The 20,597-nt window shown below is 29.1% G+C and overlaps 1 long non-coding RNA gene across 2 annotated transcripts; it reads right to left on the bottom strand.

The window, feature by feature from the left end:
• Positions 1-5,534: 5,534 nt before the first annotated feature.
• On the bottom strand, positions 5,535-19,415 carry LOC119614670. Of its 2 annotated transcripts, none has more exons than XR_005232351.1 (3): positions 18,880-19,415; positions 14,528-14,902; positions 5,535-5,591 (listed from the first exon to the last, which is right to left on the bottom strand). It is a non-coding gene; the product is annotated as an uncharacterized LOC119614670 (long non-coding RNA). The 2 variants fall into 2 exon arrangements; XR_005232352.1 differs by having other exon boundaries at positions 19,195-19,415.
• Positions 19,416-20,597: the final 1,182 nt, after the last annotated feature.

The raw sequence follows: 20,597 nt of genomic DNA, 5'->3' as shown, positions 1-20,597 counted from the left end.
CAGTTCTAGTTCAGTTCTAGTTCAGTTCTAGTTCAGTTCTAGTTCAGTTCTAGTTCAGTTCTAGTTCAGTTCTAGTTCAGTTCTAGTTCAGTTCTAGTTCAGTTCTAGTTCAGTTCTAGTTCAGTTCTAGTTCAGTTCTAGTTCAGTTCTAGTTCAGTTCTAGTTCAGTTCTAGTTCAGTTCTAGTTCAGTTCTAGTTCAGTTCTAGTTCAGTTCTAGTTCAGTTCTAGTTCAGTTCTAGTTCAGTTCTAGTTCAGTTCTAGTTCAGTTCTAGTTCAGTTCTAGTTCATCTAGTTCAGTTCTAGTTCAGTTCTAGTTCAGTTCTAGTTCAGTTCTAGTTCAGTTCTAGTTCAGTTCTAGTTCAGTTCTAGTTCAGTTCTAGTTCAGTTCTAGTTCAGTTCTAGTTCAGTTCTAGTTCAGTTCTAGTTCAGTTCTAGTTCAGTTCTAGTTCAGTTCTAGTTCAGTTCTAGTTCAGTTCTAGTTCAGTTCTAGTTCAGTTCTAGTTCAGTTCTAGTTCAGTTCTAGTTCAGTTCAGTTCAGTTCTAGTTCAGTTCTAGTTCAGTTCTAGTTCAGTTCTAGTTCAGTTCTAGTTCAGTTCTAGTTCAGTTCTAGTTCAGTTCTAGTTCAGTTCTAGTTCAGTTCTAGTTCAGTTCTAGTTCAGTTCTAGTTCAGTTCTAGTTCAGTTCTAGTTCAGTTCTAGTTCAGTTCTAGTTCTAGTTCAGTTCTATTTCAGTTCTATTTCAGTTCTAGTTCAGTTCTAGTTCAGTTCTAGTTCAGTTGAAAATCGGATTATTTTGTAGTAGGATTCCCTCCCCTTATTCAGTAACATCAACTTAACAAATGTATTGTTTCTTTGCAACTGCTTGTAACTTAAACTTTCTGGTTTTATTAGTTTTGTTTTTATATTTCGTCTTTAAATTGTTTTAATATGTTTGTTAGTAAACTTATGATAAATGTTGTAACATTAGCTGGGAAGTGCTTTGTAATTGGTGGCAGCCAAAAAACAGCAAAAAACCATAGAAATATCATGCTATTTTCAAAATATCTAAAACAGTTGAAATAGAGAGAGATTTGCGTTTGGTTTTGATGCGCTGTATATATATATAATTATTGGGTTTCTTGTACAAATTGTCTATGCAATTATTGCTAAATACATGGTTTAATATGAGCTTGGAAAATATCTTCAAAATTAAGACATTAAATTTTTTTCTTTTCTTTTTTTTTTTGGAAATTTTCCTTTTTTGCGGAGATTTTTCGTGTGTCTAAATTGAAACAGGTTTGTAGCTTAAGTCTTTTGTTTTAGGTATTTATGTTTGTTTTGGCTGCAAGTAGTGAGCCTTTTTATTAATTGCGGAGGCAGGCGTGATTTGGTACTTTAATCTTTAAAAGAGTGAGTAATTTTCAGGAGATAACTTTAGTTCTTAAAAGGAGAAAAATTAAAGTGAAATAAGCACATTTTGAGAGTGAGATTTTATTCAGTCATTTACATTAAGTTGGTAAAACGCTGTTTTTTTAAACATTTATAAGTTTTATGATGAAATTAATTTTGTAAATCTTTTGTTTTTTATACTCAAAACCTGTGTTTAAGTCAAAAAACCAGGCCATTTAATACCGAATTATATATGACTAGTTGACGTCAAAAATAAGACTATTGTCATTAGTCGGTACCAGTTTCTTAATTTTCTATTTAAACTAATTTGCCTAATCTGTTTAAAACAAACTGTTGTTAATTAATTTAATTTAAGCTGTCAATAAATTCGACTTAATGATAAAAACCATTTCTTCAAAAATTTTGCTCTTAATAAATGAAATAACAAAATGTTAATTAGTTAGAACAGCCCCTTGTGACACTAAACACACTACAAAAATATAAAAATACATAAAATTTTTTTTTAATAAATTTGATCATAAAATTTTGTGATTTCGATAAAACTGTAACAACAAACAAGCAGCTTATTATTTAAGAAAAACAACAACATTTCTTAACAAGTTTCTATTTGGTAGGAAAGTAATAAAAACTGCCGCTAGTGTGTCAAAAAACAGCTTTAAAACATAAAATATAAGCTTAAAAATTTAAATAAATATTAAAATTTAATAAAAACGGAGCAGTTTTCTTCTAAAGTTTAAAAACAATAACTGCAAATATTTGAATATTTCATTAAAATAACAAAAATATTTTTGTGTTAAAATAGACCAATTTGTTGTTGCTTTTTGTAGGACCATTAAATATTATAAAAATCGTCATAAAAAACTAATAGTTTCAACATTTATAATAAAACAGGTGATATGTGTGTTTTTTGTGTGTAAAATGTTTTCAAAATAAAATCAAGTAGTTTAGGGGCTTTTATACAAATATTTTTAATTTGCATATTTAGTTAAAATGTCGTTGATATCATAAAATATAATTATGAATATTTATTTCAATTTTAAAGAGTTACTAAAAATAGTATTTTCATAAATATTCAAAATGAATGGAATTCGTTCAACCAAAGTGACTTTTCAATAACATTGAGTTGAGTTTAAACTAAGATTAAAAATGTTATCAAATGATCAACATGAAGACCGTAAGGTTTAAAACTAGAACTATAGTGACTGGGGAGGAATACAGGTTAACTATATAAAGTCCTAGAATAAAGACTGTAACCTAGACAAGGATAGAAATGATCCGGAAAACTAAACTAGAATTGAACTTAACACTGAACTAGAACTTAATTATAACCGAACTAGAAACTGAATTAAACTGAACTAGAACTGAACTAGAACTGAACTAGAACTAGAACTGAACTAGAACTGAACTAGAACTGAACTAGAACTGAACTAGAACTGAACTAGAACTGAACTAGAACTGAACTAGAACTGAACTAGAACTGAACTAGAACTGAACTAGAACTGAACTAGAACTGAACTAGAACTGAACTAGAACTGAACTAGAACTGAACTAGAACTGAACTAGAACTGAACTAGAACTGAACTAGAACTGAACTAGAACTGAACGAACTAGAACTGAACTAGAACTGAACTAGAACTGAACTAGAACTGAACTAGAACTGAACTAGAACTGAACTAGAACTGAACTAGAACTGAACTAGAACTAAACTAGAACTGAACTAGAACTGAACTAGAACTGAACTAGAACTGAACTAGAACTGAACTAGAACTGAACTAGAACTGAACTAGAACTGAACTAGAACTGAACTAGAACTGAACTAGAACTGAACTAGAACTGAACTAGAACTGAACTAGAACTGAACTAGAACTGAACTAGAACTGAACTAGAACTGAACTAGAACTGAACTAGAACTGAACTAGAACTGAACTAGAACTGAACTAGAACTGAACTAGAACTGAACTAGAACTGAACTAGAACTGAACTAGAACTGAACTAGAACTGAACTAGAACTGAACTAGAACTGAACTAGAACTGAACTAGAACTGAACTAGAACTGAACTAGAACTGAACTAGAACTGAACTAGAACTGAACTAGAACTGAACTAGAACTGAACTAGAACTGAACTAGAACTGAACTAGAACTGAACTAGAACTGAACTAGAACTCAACTAGAACTACTAGAACTGAACTAGAACTGAACTAGAACTGAACTAGAACTGAACTAAACTGAACTAGAACTGAACTAGAACTGAACTAGAACTGAACTAGAACTGAACTAGAACTGAACTAGAACAAACTAGAACTGAACTAGAACTGAACTAGAACTGAACTAGAACTGAACTAGAACTGAACTAGAACTGAACTAGAACTGAACTAGAACTGAACTAGAACTGAACTAGAACTGAACTAGAACTGAACTAGAACTAATAGAACTGAACTAGAACTGAACTAGAACTGAACTAGAACTGAACTAGAACTGAACTAGAACTGAACTAGAACTGAACTAGAACTGAACTAGAACTGAACTAGAACTGAACTAGAACTGAACTAGAACTGAACTAGAACTGAACTAGAACTGAACTAGAACTGAACTAGAACTGAACTAGAACTGAACTAGAACTGAACTAGAACTGAACTAGAACTGAACTAGAACTGAACTAGAACTGAACTAGAACTGAACTAGAACTGAACTAGAACTGAACTAGAACTGAACTAGAACTGAACTAGAACTGAACTAGAACTGAACTAGAACTGAACTAGAACTGAACTAGAACTGAACTAGAACTGAACTAGAACTGAACTAGAACTGAACTAGAACTGAACTAGAACTGAACTAGAACTGAACTAGAACTGAACTAGAACTGAACTAGAACTGAACTAGAACTGAACTAGAACTGAACTAGAACTGAACTAGAACTGAACTAGAACTGAACTAGAACTGAACTAGAACTGAACTAGAACTGAACTAGAACTGAACTAGAACTGAACTAGAACTGAACTAGAACTGAACTAGAACTGAACTAGAACTGAACTAGAACTGAACTAGAACTGAACTAGAACTGAACTAGAACTGAACTAGAACTGAACTAGAACTGAACTAGAACTGAACTAGAACTGAACTAGAACTGAACTAGAACTGAACTAGAACTGAACTAGAACTGAACTAGAACTGAACTAGAACTGAACTAGAACTGAACTAGAACTGAACTAGAACTGAACTAGAACTGAACTAGAACTGAACTAGAACTGAACTAGAACTGAACTAGAACTGAACTAGAACTGAACTAGAACTGAACTAGAACTGAACTAGAACTGAACTAGAACTGAACTAGAACTGAACTAGAACTGAACTAGAACTGAACTAGAACTGAACTAGAACTGAACTAGAACTGAACTAGAACTGAACTAGAACTGAACTAGAACTGAACTAGAACTGAACTAGAACTGAACTAGAAACTGAACATGAAACTGACCTAGAAACTGAACTAGAACTGAACTAGAACTGACTAGAACCTGAACTAGCACTGAACTAGAAACTGAACTAGAACTGCCCTACTAGAAACTGAACTAGCAACTTGGAAAAACACTAGAACTGAAACTAGAACTGACTAGACCTGAACTAGAACTGAACTAGACTGAACTAGAACTGAACTAGACTGAACTAGAACTAACTAGAGCTGAACTAGAACTGCAATCACTACTTTAGGACCATAGACAAGCTATATACTGATCTATAATCTAGTCTATACGAAATATATTTTTTTAAATTAAAATTTCAAAACAGCGTCATGCTAAGCAAACATAACACAACCAAATTTAACAATATTTTTATTTCTATTTTATGTCTCTTAACGTATGATAAATTTTATTATAATTTTTTTGCCACATTAATAAAAAACCGAATTATTATACCTGTATTGTTTACGCTCGTTAAATTATTAATACAAGATTCAAATTCTGGTTATCTCAGCCATTTTTTTTTGTTTTTGTTGTTGTTAAAGTCATAAAAATATTTGTAGCAATATTTATTTTGGCTCGTCTGAACTAAGTCAGCAACGCAAAAAAGCATAATAAATTCAAAAAGATTTAAACGTTATATTTTATTACTGGAAAGTAATAAAACAAACGAAATATGTAAAACACTTACCGCATATGGATTATCCTGATTCATCATTGAAGAAGAATGTGGGGTGGAAAAAAAGCTGTAAAAAGAAAGAAATAAAAATATATAACGTTATTAGAATTTGTTTATAAAGACAAGTGCCTTGTCGAATAATGTTTATATTTCTATTGTTTTATTTCAAAAAAATCTATGGACTGCCAAATGGTAGCAAAAAATATTTGGTCATAAATCGGCATGTGTCTTAAGTCTTTTGTTTTACTGTTATGTCAGTTATAAAAACAAAGAAATTTTTTAAAACATTTAAATTTTTGTCAATAATAAAATCAACAATTTCTAAAGATTTGTAAGATTAACGAGATTATTAATAATAATAAAACAGCTTTGTTAGTGATTTATATATCAGCAAGCTGAAACAAAGCTTTTTTTAAAGGTAGAAAAAAACAAATAATGAAAAACTGCAAAATTAAGATGATTTATTTTTGGGACAAAAAAATCGCTAAAAGGTCGCTTGCACCGAATAGAGAACGGAAAAGTTTTGAACAGGGTATTAAATAACCCAAATTGGAACTGAAACTAGAACTGAATTAGAACTGAACTAGAACTGAAGTAGAAATGAACTAGAACTGAAGTAGAGATGAATTAGACTGAACTAGAACTGAACTAGAACTGAAACTAGAATGAACTGGAACTGAACTAGAACTGAACTAGAACTGAACTAGAACTGAACTAGATGAACTAGAACTGAACTAGAACTGAACTAGAACTGAACTAGAAGAACTAGACTGAACTAGAACTGAACTAGAACTGAACTAGAACTGAACTAGAACTGAACTAGAACTGAACTAGAACTGAACTAGAACTGAACTAGAACTGAAACTAGAACTGAACTAGAACTGAACTAAACTTGAACTAGAACTGAACTAGAAATGAACTAGAACTGAACTAGAACTGAACTAGAAACTGAACTAGAACTGAACTAGAACTGAAGAACTGAACTAAGAAACTGAACTAGAACTGAACTAAAACTGAGAACTGAACTAGAATGAACTAAAAACTAGAACTGAACTAGAAAACTTGAACTAGAAACATGAACTACACATGAACTAGAACTGAACTAGAACTGACCTAGAACTGAAATGAACTAGAACTGCAACGAAAATGGAATGAACTCGACCTGAGGCTTAGTTTGGGTCCCGCTAGACCTTAAGGACTTCATGATTGAAGCTAAAATTGAACTCTGTATAGTTCGAAAAATGAGGTTTGGATTCCGGAACTCTCTAATAAACCATAATAGAATCTTGACTGCAGCTTTTAAATAACCAGCAATTTAAGCTCAACATCTGCCGTTCTCAATTTATGTTTTTCATCCAGGAAGTTTTATTTTTTTACTAAGTTAAAAACATTTAAATTCTTTCTTAATCTTTTTATAATAAATCATTGATCTAAGTATAATTTACATTTAATTTATAACTTTATGACAGTTTTAAAATGTTTTTATACCACAATTAATGTAACAACTCCAATATAAAGCTTGTGTCTTAAGTCTTTTGTTTGCATACTCGCCAATAACTCATTATCAAGCTTGTGTCTTAAATCTTTTGTATTGTAAGCTAGACTAGACAGTAATTGAAAAATTATTATAATTTTGTCATGTTACTAAATATGTAAATCAATTAAAGCATTTAAACAAATTAAAAATAGTAGAAGTAAATAAATAATATACATTTTGCAGATGCATGAAGATCCGCCTTAAATTTAATTATTTATAAAAATAAAAAAATAAAACGTTTAACTTAAATAAATAAGAAAACAACAACAAGAAATTGCAAACAAAATATATAAAACAGAACAGTAAACACCATAGAAACAACTACAGCTCAAGTTAATTTTACAAGTCAAGGTCGTTGTTAAGACTTTCAGAAAAAAAAATTTTAAAAAAATTGCAAAAAAAAGGAAAAAAATACAGAACATCTGCAAATAAACTAAAGATTTGAGAAAATTTATATTTTTTATAGCATTTTTCAAGAAAAACGTTTTTGTTTAACAAACAAAAGAAGTGCTAAATGTTATAAATATTAAATGTTAACTAATATAGAACAGAAAATAAACATTATGATGCAGTCAAGAAAATAGAGCTTTTTTTTTGAAACTTAAGCAACAACACCTGTTTCCATTTAACACAATGCAATAAGTTTGAAAAAAATTTAAAGTCTAAATTAAATATAATTAAACATTTTCTAACATTGTTGTTATTTTTGCTATATTTTTGCTTAGAGTATTTAACTATTTATGTAAACAATAAATGTAAAACAGTTTAAGTCTTCTTTGTTGATGGCAAAAAGTTGTTGAAAAAAATGTACAATTTTTAGATGGGTGCAGTCTGTTTTTTTGTAGTTTTATATGTAAACGATTTTTTATTATTCTATATTAAAACTTTACGTTTGTATTTGTTTTTGTGTGGCAAACAGAATAAAAAACAAATGGTTAATAATATTAACTAATGATGGTTACATTGTTTTTAGATAGATTTTTTGTTTTTTTTTTAAGCAAACGTTTATTTTGTTTTTAGTTTTGAAAATGTCATAGCATTGTCTCCAAGGGCGTGTTGCAGTAACCGGAGACGACAACAACGTTCAGAACGAGTAGACAAAATGTGATTTGAAAACATTTGTCAACACACTTGCCAGATAAATGATATTAAGGTCAGTTAGATATAATTGGTGGAAAATTAAGAAGATTTGATATTACATTTTTTTTTTAAATTTTGTATAGAAAAGTCTTAAGATTGCAACACTATTTGGATTTTGATTTTGTGCCAATATTCTAGTTGAAGCATTTAAGTTTATAACTTAACTTAGGTAATACCCCCAATACGTTATCATCTGCAATTGTTGCTGCTAGTGACTCACAAATAACTCTTGAATTCGATTGTGAACCAAGCTTAACTTAAATCGTCCATATATTTACTATTAAAGCTTTACGTGGACTACTTAAAGACTTCTGATTTAAACTTAATGAAAACTATAATTAGAAGTTAAATTCACATCTATAGTTCAATTTGGAATCTTAAAAGATTTCCTTTCGAGGCTAAACTGAAGCACATAAAAGGCCCAAGTTTGTGGCTTGATATAGAGTATGTAAGGATTCATAACTAGAGTTAAACTTAAGCTATCAAAAGTCCTTTGTTTGAATATCATTAAAGCATAACTTCGACTTTTAAAAGACCTAGAAATGCAGCTCAATTTAGACTATTTAAAGAAAAGCAATTAAAGCTCAACTTAGACAATAAAATTATCATCGAAGAATCATAGATGGGAGCTACCATTGGAGCGTAAATTTAACTCATAAAAAATCCATCACTGAAGCACAACTTTAACTCTTAAATAAATGGACAATTGAAGCTCAACTTAGGCTATTTAAAGACTCTCTATTAAAACCCATAGTTGGCTCTTAAAACCCTAACAATTGAAGCTTAAACTCGACTCTTAAAGATGCTCTACTAAAGCTCTACTTTTGATATCTAGTAAACTACGATTTATGCTCAACTTATACTATTTAAGACCCGAAGAATAATATTCATTTTTGAATTTAAAATAAGCTCATTATAAAAGCTTATGTTCATCCTTTTATTTACCCACGATTGAAGCTTAAATTCGAGTTTATGAAAGTTTAAAATATAAACTTTATTTAGATTTTTTAAAGATTTACCACAAAAGCTCAACTTCAACTCTTATTAAACTCATGAAGACACTACGCTAAAACTACGATAAAGTCTTTACAAAGACCAATGCTTAAAGCTGAATTTGAACCGCAAAAAAAGCTAAAAACTCTCTATTCGAAATCAGATTGATCTACATACAGATCGTGGATTGTAGCACAATTTGTTCTTTATGAAAACCTACGATTGAAGCTTAAATTAGTCCTTAGCAACATCTTCCCAAAAAGCTTAATCGCGCCAAGCTTTACACTCTACTCGGTAGTATTTAAAAGAGAACTTCGGTCATCATGGATTAAAGCTCAATGTGTTCTGTCTATGATAGTTGACGATTAAAGCTCAATTTCGTCTCTATAAGAATTTCTGATTAAAGCTTAATCATGTCATGCTTTAACTCAATTTGGAATCAAAAAAGAACTGAATCAAGAAGAACTGATTTCATTTATAAAAAGAAAATGGAATGAAGGTCAATGTGTTATCTATGAGAGGTCACGATTTAAGCTCAATTTTTTTAAAGCTCATCATTGATGATTACTTCAAATTAAATCCATGATTAAAACTTGGCTAAGACCGCTTTAAAATCTTAGATTATGACTGGTCTTTGAGTCTTGAAAGAGCCATGATTGATGACCATTATGGATTGGGTTCGTTTGATTATTCCCACGACAATTGGATCTTCGCTCCGAAATGACCCAAGTCATTCTCGGCCAATGATTGTCAACCCAGCGACAGCTGTATCAACCGAAAGCTTTTCCTCAGGAAAAAACTTTCGACTACAGTCGAACTGTTACAACAATAACCATTATGGATTAGAATAGGTTCTCTATTAAAACTCAATTTTGAACCCATAAAGATCTCAGCTTAAACTAACTAAAGATTCTCAATTCTTTTCACAAAAATAAAATTTATTTCAATGATCTTTAATTTTTATTCAAATTTCATCGGTCTTGATCAAAAACCCTGCCCCATTGTTTAACTATTTACGGCAGCTCTTTTTTATTGATTTATATGTTATATATAATAACTGGTGTCTTAAATTTTGACTTTTAATAAACACAAAAAAACCCATCATTTTTAAATATTCGATGTTTTTTTCGAACATAATAAAAACAACACCTTTTGCTGTTAAGATAAAGAATTTCTCTTTAATAAATTTATGTAAATAATTTCAAAATGACAACGACATTTTTGTTTTCGATTTTTTTGTTAAAATTTTGTTATACTTTGTTACGATTTCTTTAAGTTTTGATTGTTTTAACTGTATGACTTATGGAGTCAATGCAAAGTCTATGGTTTCTTTTTCACTGCGTTATAGTTTTAATATTCTTTGATCTTTTTTTTTATAAATTTTTGTTACATAAATTTCATATTATCATAAAATTTTATTAATTCAATATTCAAAAAAAAAAAAAACTACTACCAGTTTGTTTTTGTTTGTGTATTTGAGTAGGTTTTTGAATGTGTGATTTGTAGGTTAAATAAAATACAAATTGGTTTTAAATAAAAATTTTTTGTAGATGTTGTTATATACCAAAAGAGGGTTGGTTTTTTCATCTTAAACGTATAAGAAAATAAATCTTATTAAATGTTGTTTTAAATATGTCTTTTTTTAAGTTTTGTTTTCAAATGTCACATATAGTCACATATAGAGGGCTCTGTGTGTTAATTGTTTCTGTTTTATCTTCGAATTTCTAACTAGATTTTGAGTTATTTTCTGTTTGGTGTGTTTCTTGTAGTATTTAATTGGAATTTATTATGATGTGTTTGTTTTATCTAATGAGGTTATTGTTTAAGATGATTTTTTTTGAAAACCGGAAATTAAGATGTTTTATTAGCAAGCAAATAAGAAGCAAAATGCAAATTTCCGTTTAGTGAAAAGAAGCTAAAGTTGAAGTTGTTAGCAATAAAAACCGAACGCAATAAATCATAAGTCAATGCAGAAATATGAACCCGTTTTACGATTAAGTAGAATTTTATAATGTTAATTTGAGATAAACTGGGATTGCATAAAAAAAGCTTAACTGAGGCCTTGAATAAAGCTCAACTTGGTCTATTTAAGGATTTATGATTGTAACTCAATTTAGTTTAATTGAAGGTCTATATAAGTAACATGATTACGAAGTAACATGGTTCCTTACTTGGACTCACGATGAATGTATAAATAGAGCTTAACTAAGGCCTTGAGTAAAGCTAAAGTTAGAGTTTAAAGTTATAATAAAGTTTAAATGAAGTTCTCTATAAGTCACTCGATTAAAACCTAATTTAGTTGGAAATGAAACTTATGATGCCAGATCATGTATACATATACATCGTAAATAAAGCTCTGCTTAAGCTAATCAAAGTCTCAATATTAAAGCTCTACTTGAACTCTAAAATAAGTTAAATTATATTTTGTTAAAATCCTAGGATCAAAGCTTAACTTCGACTTTAAAAACATTAATAATTGAAGATAAACTTACACCGTTTAAAGACCAACAATTTAAACTTAATTTTGTCTATAAGTAGACCTATACTTGAAGATCATTGAAGCTTTGAAAGAACCATGATAAAATCTCAATTACTAAGTTAAAAGATCGACGATTGGCTCACGATTAAAGCTTAACTTAGTTTTCGAAATGATCCAGTTTGATCCATGTAATTGACTTCCTATTTGATAGCCATAACAAATTGTTGATTAAAGCTGATTTTGATCAGTAATTAAGAATGCGATTGGAGCTCAAGTCGGCCTCTAGAAACTTTACTAAGAAAGCTTTTACTTACGTTAGTTTAGTCTCTATACAGATTTATGATTTAAGCTTAATTTGGATTCATTAAGGGCTTATGTTTGGTGTTAAATTTTACCTAAAATTTATGATCAATTTGGCCGCAAGATCAACGATAGAAGAACAATTTGTTTGTACAACATATGAATAGTATTCAAATTGTTCCCTTTAAAAACTGACGACTAAAGATCGATTTGGTCTATACAAAGACTTCGATTGAAAGTCAATTTAAACTTGATATAAACCTAAATTTAAAGCTCAATTTTGTCCTCAAAAAGACCTCTGACTGACCTTGGTTAAATCCTAATTTTGATTCCATTTACATTCATTTTTAAAGTTTAATCTAACTGGAATTCAAGATTAGTTTCTGTCCTTTTAAGATTCACGTTTAAAGCTCAATTTGAGTAGAATATATATAATCTGTATAAGTATTAAAGCTTTACTCGGTTGCTACAAAAACGTACTATACAAACTCAATTAGCTCCCCACAAAGAAGTACAGAATATCCACATTGGATCTCTACAAAGACTCTTAATTATAAACTGTATTCGCTCTCTATAAAGGTCCACAATTGAGGGTAAAAAGTCTATAATTGGAGCATATAATGTTACCTATAACAACCCATGATTAAAGCTCAATTAGATATCTTTAAAAGTAGTGACAAAGACCCACTATGAAAACTTAAGATGGTCTCTACAAATACGCTTAAATATATACACTTTATTTGTACTCTGTAAGGGTCTAGAAGTGAAGCTCTAAATTCTACAATTGAAGCATATTTTGTTACCTATAGAAACCCATGATAAAAGCTCACTATAAAAGCTTAATTTGGTCTTTTCAAAACAAACGAAGTTTTAAGCTAAATTTTTTCCCTTTAAATCTCCACTATTAAAAGTTAATTGGATCTACATAAAAATCTTCGTATAAAGCTTAATTAGTATAAAGCTTATTAGTTTGTAAGAAGACACGTGATTCATGCTGACTATAGTGATGATTGAAACTTAATTTGATCGCTAAACAGATCAATCATCAAAGCTCTAAAAAGATCAATCGTGGAAGTATAGTTCGACATAGAGAGCTCAATTGAAGCTGATCTTCAAATTGATCAGCTGATCATCTGTTTGAAGCCTCCGAAGCCCTACGATTAAAGACCAATTTGATCTACAAAAGATTTGCAAATAAAACTTAATAAAGTTTACTATTTAACCATAACTTAGTGAAAACCTAAACTTAATGAAGCTTTACGAGGAACATAGAAAAAGCTCTAAAAGCTCTAAAAAGATCAATCAATCGTGGATGTACAGTTCGATCTACATAAAGATTTATGAATATGTATGTTAAACACAGAGATCACAATTGAAGCTGTTCTTCACATACACCGTAAATTTAAGCTTTACGGGTTTCTTCGGAAGACAGACAATTAAAGCTTCATTTTATCTATATAAAGATCTTCGTATAAAGCTTAATTTAGTTTGTAGAAAGACACGTGATTCAAGCTGGCATTAGTGATGATCGAAACTAAATTTGATGCACCTACAGACTCTCGTTTAAAGTTAATTTGCTAGCTACTAAGTTTCACCATTAAAGCTCTAAAAATATCAATCAATCGTGGATGAATAGTTCGATCTACATAAAGTTCTATTAATATTAATGGTTCTTCTGTAGACCCACGATTAAAGCTTAATTTGATCTGTATAAAGATCTTCGTATAAAGCTTAATTTAGTTTATAGAAAGTCACGTGATTCAAGGTGGCATTAGTGATGATCGAAACTAATTTGATGTACCTAGAGACACTCGTTTAAAGCTCTATTTGCTCGCTACAAAGTTTCACCATTAAAGCTCTAAAAAGATCAATCAATTGTGGAAGTACAGTTCGATCTATATAAAGATTTATGAATATGCATGGTAAACGAAGAGATCACAATTGAAGCTGATCTTCAGATACACCGTAAATTAAAGTCTTAGGGGTTTCTTCTGAAGAACCAAAATTAAAGCTTAATTGGATTTATATAAACATCTTCGAATAAAGCTGACTTTAGTGATGATCAAAACTTAATTTGTTGTACCTAGAGACACTAGTTTAAAGTTCCATTAAAGCTTTAAAAAGATCAATCAATTGTGGAAGTACATTTCGATCTATTTATATAAAGTTTTATCAATGGTAAACATAGATATCACAATTTAAGCTGATCTTCACATTGATCATCTGAACTTATGATTGAAGCTTTATGGGTTTCCCCTTAAGAACACACGAATAAAGCTCAATTTTATCTACATAACGATCTATGAATAAAGCTTAATTAAATTTAAAGAATTTACGATACCATCTTAAACTAGTGATGATTGGAACTTAATGAAGCTTTATAAGGAGCCACGATTGAACTCAATACCTTCGATAAACGCTCAGCTTAGTGGGCATAAAAACTTAAATTTGTGAACATAAAGTTCAATTATCACTTCATAAAGTGAGCCAATTGTCTCAAAACTTATGTTTTTTAAATCATACAAAATACTTTTAAAAATATCAAAACACTTACCTATTGCTATGGAAATCCAGCTTAACGTTTTATTATTTACAGTTGTCAGGAAAAAATTATAAAAATGCATAAATTTCTTATACGTCTTTATTAGCAGCTACCAAGAAGATTAAAATTTCTTCTTTTATTTTTTTCGCTTTATTAATTTTAAATTTTTCTTACTTTAGCACTTTTTTCTCCAATGCGTTTAATTATTATATATATATTTTTTTTGCTTATAATATATTTAAAATACTTTTGTGCTCTAATCTCATTTGTTTATTAACAGAGTCTGTTTGTTTTGTTTTTTATATTTATTATAGATTTTTTTTCAAAACTTATGTATTTGTTTGTCTTGCTAAACCACACCTTTATTGTATGAATTGTTTGTATTGGCTAAAAAAAAAAAATGATAAAATAATATATATTGTTGAGAGATTTTTTTTGCAAAATGAAATGAAAAAAAATTGTTTAAATATTTGTTTTGTTATCTGTAGTAGAGTTTTTGTCTGCTGTTTTTCTGTTATCGTTTTTTTATGAAAGTGTGAAAATTCGTTTGTATATTTGTCTCTACGATTTTTTTATTACACTCTCTTAAACTTTGTAATCTGTAATCTGTTTGTTGTGCAATTTTGTGTAAGCATTTTAGTTTTTTTTTTTTTTTTGCTTTAATGTTTTCTTAAAAAATTTAGAACATTTGTAATTATAATGTTAATTATTGAAGGTATTTTGTAGGTGAGCTAAAGGTTGTTATTTGTTGTGTATATTTAAAAGGGGATTTATGTAACAGTTTACTTAATTAATGACACTTTTTTTAAATATTTTTTTTTAAAATTTATTATCAATCAACCATAATGACTTCCTTCAGTAAGGCTTTAAAACAATTCGCATTCCATTCTGTAATAAAAGTTGTTAATATTTTTACTTTATTTTGATAAAATCATAAGTTTAAAATTTTACCCAAAATTTAATCACAATTTGATCTTCATTGGTAGAGGTTATTAAACTATACGATGATCCTCCATTTAATTCAAAATATGACCTACGATCGAATCACAATTAAGTCTTTTTTTAGCAAAATCTTCATTGTTACCACTCATAAAGTGATCTTCATAGTTAACCTGAATTAGTCGATACAAGATCATTCATTTAATACAAAATTTAACATACGATCGAATCTCTATTTAGTCTATATGAAGACTACTTGAAGATCAATTTAATCATTATGATCATCGACATTGACAAAGTCACAAATATAAATTGAATTAGGAATCAAGTCATAATCCAACAGAATGATTTCTATTTGAAACACTTCGAACCCTATTTATGAGTTCTATGTTTAATTGATACGAGAAAACAAATCAACATAACATGAAAATAGCAATAAGCTACAGAATACCTTGTTCTTAGCTAAATGACCCCAATAGAATGATACCTATTAGAGAGAGTTATATGAAAGAAAACAATTTGGTCCTTCGAACCATGTTTAGATTTCTATATAAAACTGACATAATAATGAAAATCTAAATACTCGGACATACGTAATATATACTTGCTTATAACAGAAAGATTCCCATTCGAAACTTTACAAATAATAATTTGGTCCTTCGAGCCGTATTAGTAGTTTTTATAGTTGAATGAATACAAGAATCCAAATCTTTATACAATGAAATCTACATTATAGAAATTCTATAATAAAGATTTTCATCTTATCAATTGAATAAGCAAAATTTTCTTAATTATTATTTTGCACAGAAAGTTTTTCATTTGAAATATCAATTTGGTCCTACGAACCTAATTGATGATTAATGCTTTGAAAGTGTTTGCCTTTGCAATTTGTAAACAAATTATTGAATGTTGTGTTTGCAACTTCATTTTGAATGTTTTAGTTTTTTCTAGTTTGCCTGTCTGTCTGTCTGTCTGTCTGTTTATCTAGATTCTAAGATGATCAAGGCATGTCCGTCTGTCTGTCTGTCTGTCTGTCTATTTATCTGCCTGTCTTTCTATATATTTGTCCGTCTGTCTATATCTGCTTTTCTGACAGTCTGTCTTTCCCTCTATTGAAATCACGATAGTTTCCGAAGTAAAGGTACTATAGTACTATACTACTACTTTTGCCAAAATGTTTTCTATTAAAAAGGTGTGTTTGATATTGAAAATGTGAAATTTCAGTGAAAGATTACAATTAGTGACCATACAAGTCCCACTCAGGAATTCTGTCTGTCCGTCTGTTTAAAGTACTTCAATTTCCGAAGAGAAGAAATTGTTTTGTTTGCTAACTTCATTCTAAATGTTTTAGTTTCTTCTATTTGGCCTGTCTGTCTGTTTATCTATATTCAAAGATGATCAAAGCATGTCCGTCTGTCTGTCTGTCTTTCTATATATCTGTCCGTCTGTCGTCTTTCTATGTACATACTTATGTATGTCTATCATTCTGACAGTCTGTCTTTCCGTCTATTGAAATCAAGATGGATCTAAAGTGCTCATCTTTTGCCAAAATGTTTTCTGTTAATAAGGTGTGTTTAATATAGAAAATGATAAATATACGTGAAAGATTACAAATAGTGCTCATACAAGTCCCTCCCAGGAATTCTGTCTGTCCGTCTGTTTAAAGTACTTCAATTTCCGAAGAGAAAGAAAATCGCTGAACGATTGCAAATAGTCCCCATAAAAGTGAGACTCAAGAATACTTTCTAACTGTTTGTCTGTCCGTCTGTATAAAGTTTTCGAAAGGGAAGAACTAGAGGACTTAAGCAAAAAATATTCTCTGTTAATAAGGTTTATATAATATTGAAAATGTGCAATTTCAGAGAACGATGTCACATGGCCGCCATACAAGTATATCTGTCTGTCCGTCTATTGATGCAAGTTACACTCAGAAATACTGTCTGTCTGTCCGTTTATTGATTCAAGTGATACTCGGGAATATTGTCTGTCTGTACATCTATTGAAATCAGAATAGTTTGCGAACGAAAGGAACTAAATGTTATATTTAAAAAAGAATTGTTTGTTATTGAAAATGAACAGTACAAGGGAATGATTCCATACATTCCCCATACAAGTGATACTCACGAATAATGTCTCTCTGTCCGTGTTTGAAAGCACAATAGTTTTTAAATAGGAGCAACTAAAAGGCTTAACTTTTTCCAAAATATTAATAATAAGTTAATAATAAGTTAATAAGTTAAACATTCTATAGAAAATGAGCAAAAGGTCTCTATACAAACGACATTCAGGAATTCTTTCTGTCTGTCGGTTTGTTGTCATTAAAATCCCGATTGTTTCTGAACGGAAAGAACTAAAAGGCTGAACTTATTCTAAGATATTATCTGTTAATGAGGTTTATTTATACAAGTGATACTCAGGAATGCTGTCTTTTCATACATCTATTGAACGATAGTTTCCGAATCAAGTGGCACTCAGGAATGCTGTTTGTCTATCCGTCTATTAACACAAGTGATATCTAAGAATGCTGTCTGTCCGTTTCCGAATGAAAGAAACTAATGAGCTGAACCTTTATCATAATATAATCATTTAATAACAATTATCTGTCTGTCCGTATATTGAAAGTACGATAGTTTTAAATGGAACTAGAAGGCTGAACTTTTGCCAAAATGTTCTCTGTTAATAAGGTTTATATAGTATTGAAAATTAATAATATACGAGAATGATTCCACATAACCTACACTACATATAAAAGTTACACTGTGTAATAATTTCTGTCTGTCTGTCTGTCTGTCTGTCTGTCCGTCCTTCTATTTAAAGCTCATTATTTATAATTTTGTTAAAATTTGTTTATTCAAGTTATTAAAATCACATATTCAGTTCAATTAATCAGTTTTTTAAAAACGTTTAAAAGTCATAGTTTTAATTTGTTTTTATTTAAAATTTTATATTTTTAATAATTTTTTTAATTTTTTTAACACTTTTTCATTTTTGAAAATATGTGTTAAAAGTTTTTGTAAAAAGTTGAAATATTTTAAAATTTAAAAAAAATTATTAATTTTATTTTTTTTAAATTACATTTAAGAAAAACATTAAATTTTAAAAAAATTTTCCCAAATTTATTTCTTCTTAAATTTTTATTTTTTTAAAGTTTAAGTTTTTATTATACTATATCAAGTCTTTTTAAACTTTTGTGTTTATTTAGCATTTTGTTAAAAGTTTTTTTATTTATTTATTTTATTAAAAATTTTTTAATTTTTTCTATATTTTTTCATATTGTTTCATATTGTTTATTTTTTTTATAAATTTTCATTTAATTATTTTATTTTTATTAAAAACAATTATTTCCAGCAATTTTTTTTTATTAAAACTTTAAAAGATAATTATCATACGCACGTGCGTTTAACAGTATATACAAACATACATACATGTGTATTGTATAAATAAACACAAGTATATAACTATTACATATATACTATTAAAATAACATAGTATTAGTTGTTTGTTATTGTTGTTGTAGTTTGCCGTTGTCAAAATGTAACACCCAAAAAAATCGAAATTTACATGACTGTGTCTTTTAACTTTGATTTTTTTTCCAAATTTTTATATTTATTTGTAATCTTATTGTCCGTTAACAACACAAATGTTAAAGCGACGGTCTTTTATTTTCTTTAGGTTTTTTTTTATTATTTTTTTATTTATTTCATTAAACGATTGTATTGTATTAAAATTTTTTACTTTACTTTTTACAAATCGATTGAACGGTTGCTTGTTTATTCGGTTACTATTTAAACACGAACGAACGTTACTTTTTTTTTTTTGCTGTCTTATCTACAGACTGTTGTTTTGATGTTTGTATTGTAGCTCAATATTATAGCGAACGTAGGTACGTGCACCAGCAAGAAGCGCGAAGTACCACTAAAGACTGACTGTGATGTTAAACAGTTCTGCAAAATGCCTTCGAAAAAATACTACAACACAAAACATACATAGAGACACACAGAGCTATATACTACACAGCACAGCGGCACAGACACACAGAGTACAGAGTGTATCCGAACTGAACACAAAAAAAAAAAAAACCCAATAACCAAACAACGTCATATATATTTTACTCTAAGTTTAATACCAGAATCTGTTGTTGTTTAGTTTTGGAAACAAAAATGAAGAAAAAATTAATAACAGATGCTTTGACTATATGTTTTTTTTTGTGTGTTATGTGCAAAACAGCAGCTCTATTAAACGAAATTTTTCTTAAAATAAATCTACTCTGTATTGCCACCTTAAGTTATCAGTCTTAAACAATAATGCTCTATAGTTGTTGGTGGTTGGTAGTTAACCAAGTAGCTGCTGCCATCCATACCAGAAGTATCATCATGAATGCGCTAAAGAAACCAACACATAAGACATCAAATATTTCAAACTAAACGCTCTTTGTTAAGCAGAAAAAAAAAACACCACAAATAATTTTTAAACATAAACCGTAAGATTTTTTCTTAACATTATTGTTGTTGCCAACAAAACTCAAGCAAAATGATAAAGAAGATTTAAAACTTCTTAAAGACTTTAACATTCAAAGAGTAAATGTCAGAAATTTAACAGAAAACTAAAGTAAATGTTAATAACAAATAAGCTGAAACTTAACAGTTTGTTTTAACAGCTTACAAAGATCGTGTGAAAACTCTTTTAATTTTAAAATATTTTAACGGAATGTTAAAAAATCTTTGTTTTTTGTAAAGAGTAAAGCATTAAATGTTATTTGTGTAAATGTTACAGTTTAACAGTTAATGTTTTTAAAAAGAGTATCTATAGCATTAGGAGTTTGTGTATGTGTCTTAAGTCTTTTGTTTTGTCATTTAATATTGTGATGTTTATTTTCTTATGTTTACTAAACAGAAACAATGGATGATTGTTTAAAATGTGATTTTTTTTTAACTAAAAAGAAAATTAAAGTTAAAGTATTAAATCTAAACAAGTGTTCTTCAAGTACAATTAATACATTTATTGGATAGTTCTATATAGATAATTTCGTCAAACCACCATGACAAACCACACATTGCTAGCTATGACCTTTTTCCATCTTTCTGTCAACATATGGATTCCACGCCTACAGTTCTTCCAGTTCTATATATTGTTCTGAAGTGAA

The sequence above is a fragment of the Lucilia sericata genome, unplaced genomic scaffold, assembly GCF_015586225.1.
Source record: "Lucilia sericata isolate MDLA Ls3-8-SP2 unplaced genomic scaffold, ASM1558622v1 Contig003239F_arrow, whole genome shotgun sequence".
Classification (NCBI taxonomy): Eukaryota; Metazoa; Arthropoda; class Insecta; order Diptera; family Calliphoridae; genus Lucilia; species Lucilia sericata.
The sequence above is the reverse complement of the archived record's forward strand: the minus strand, read 5'-3'. Positions and strand labels throughout refer to the sequence as shown.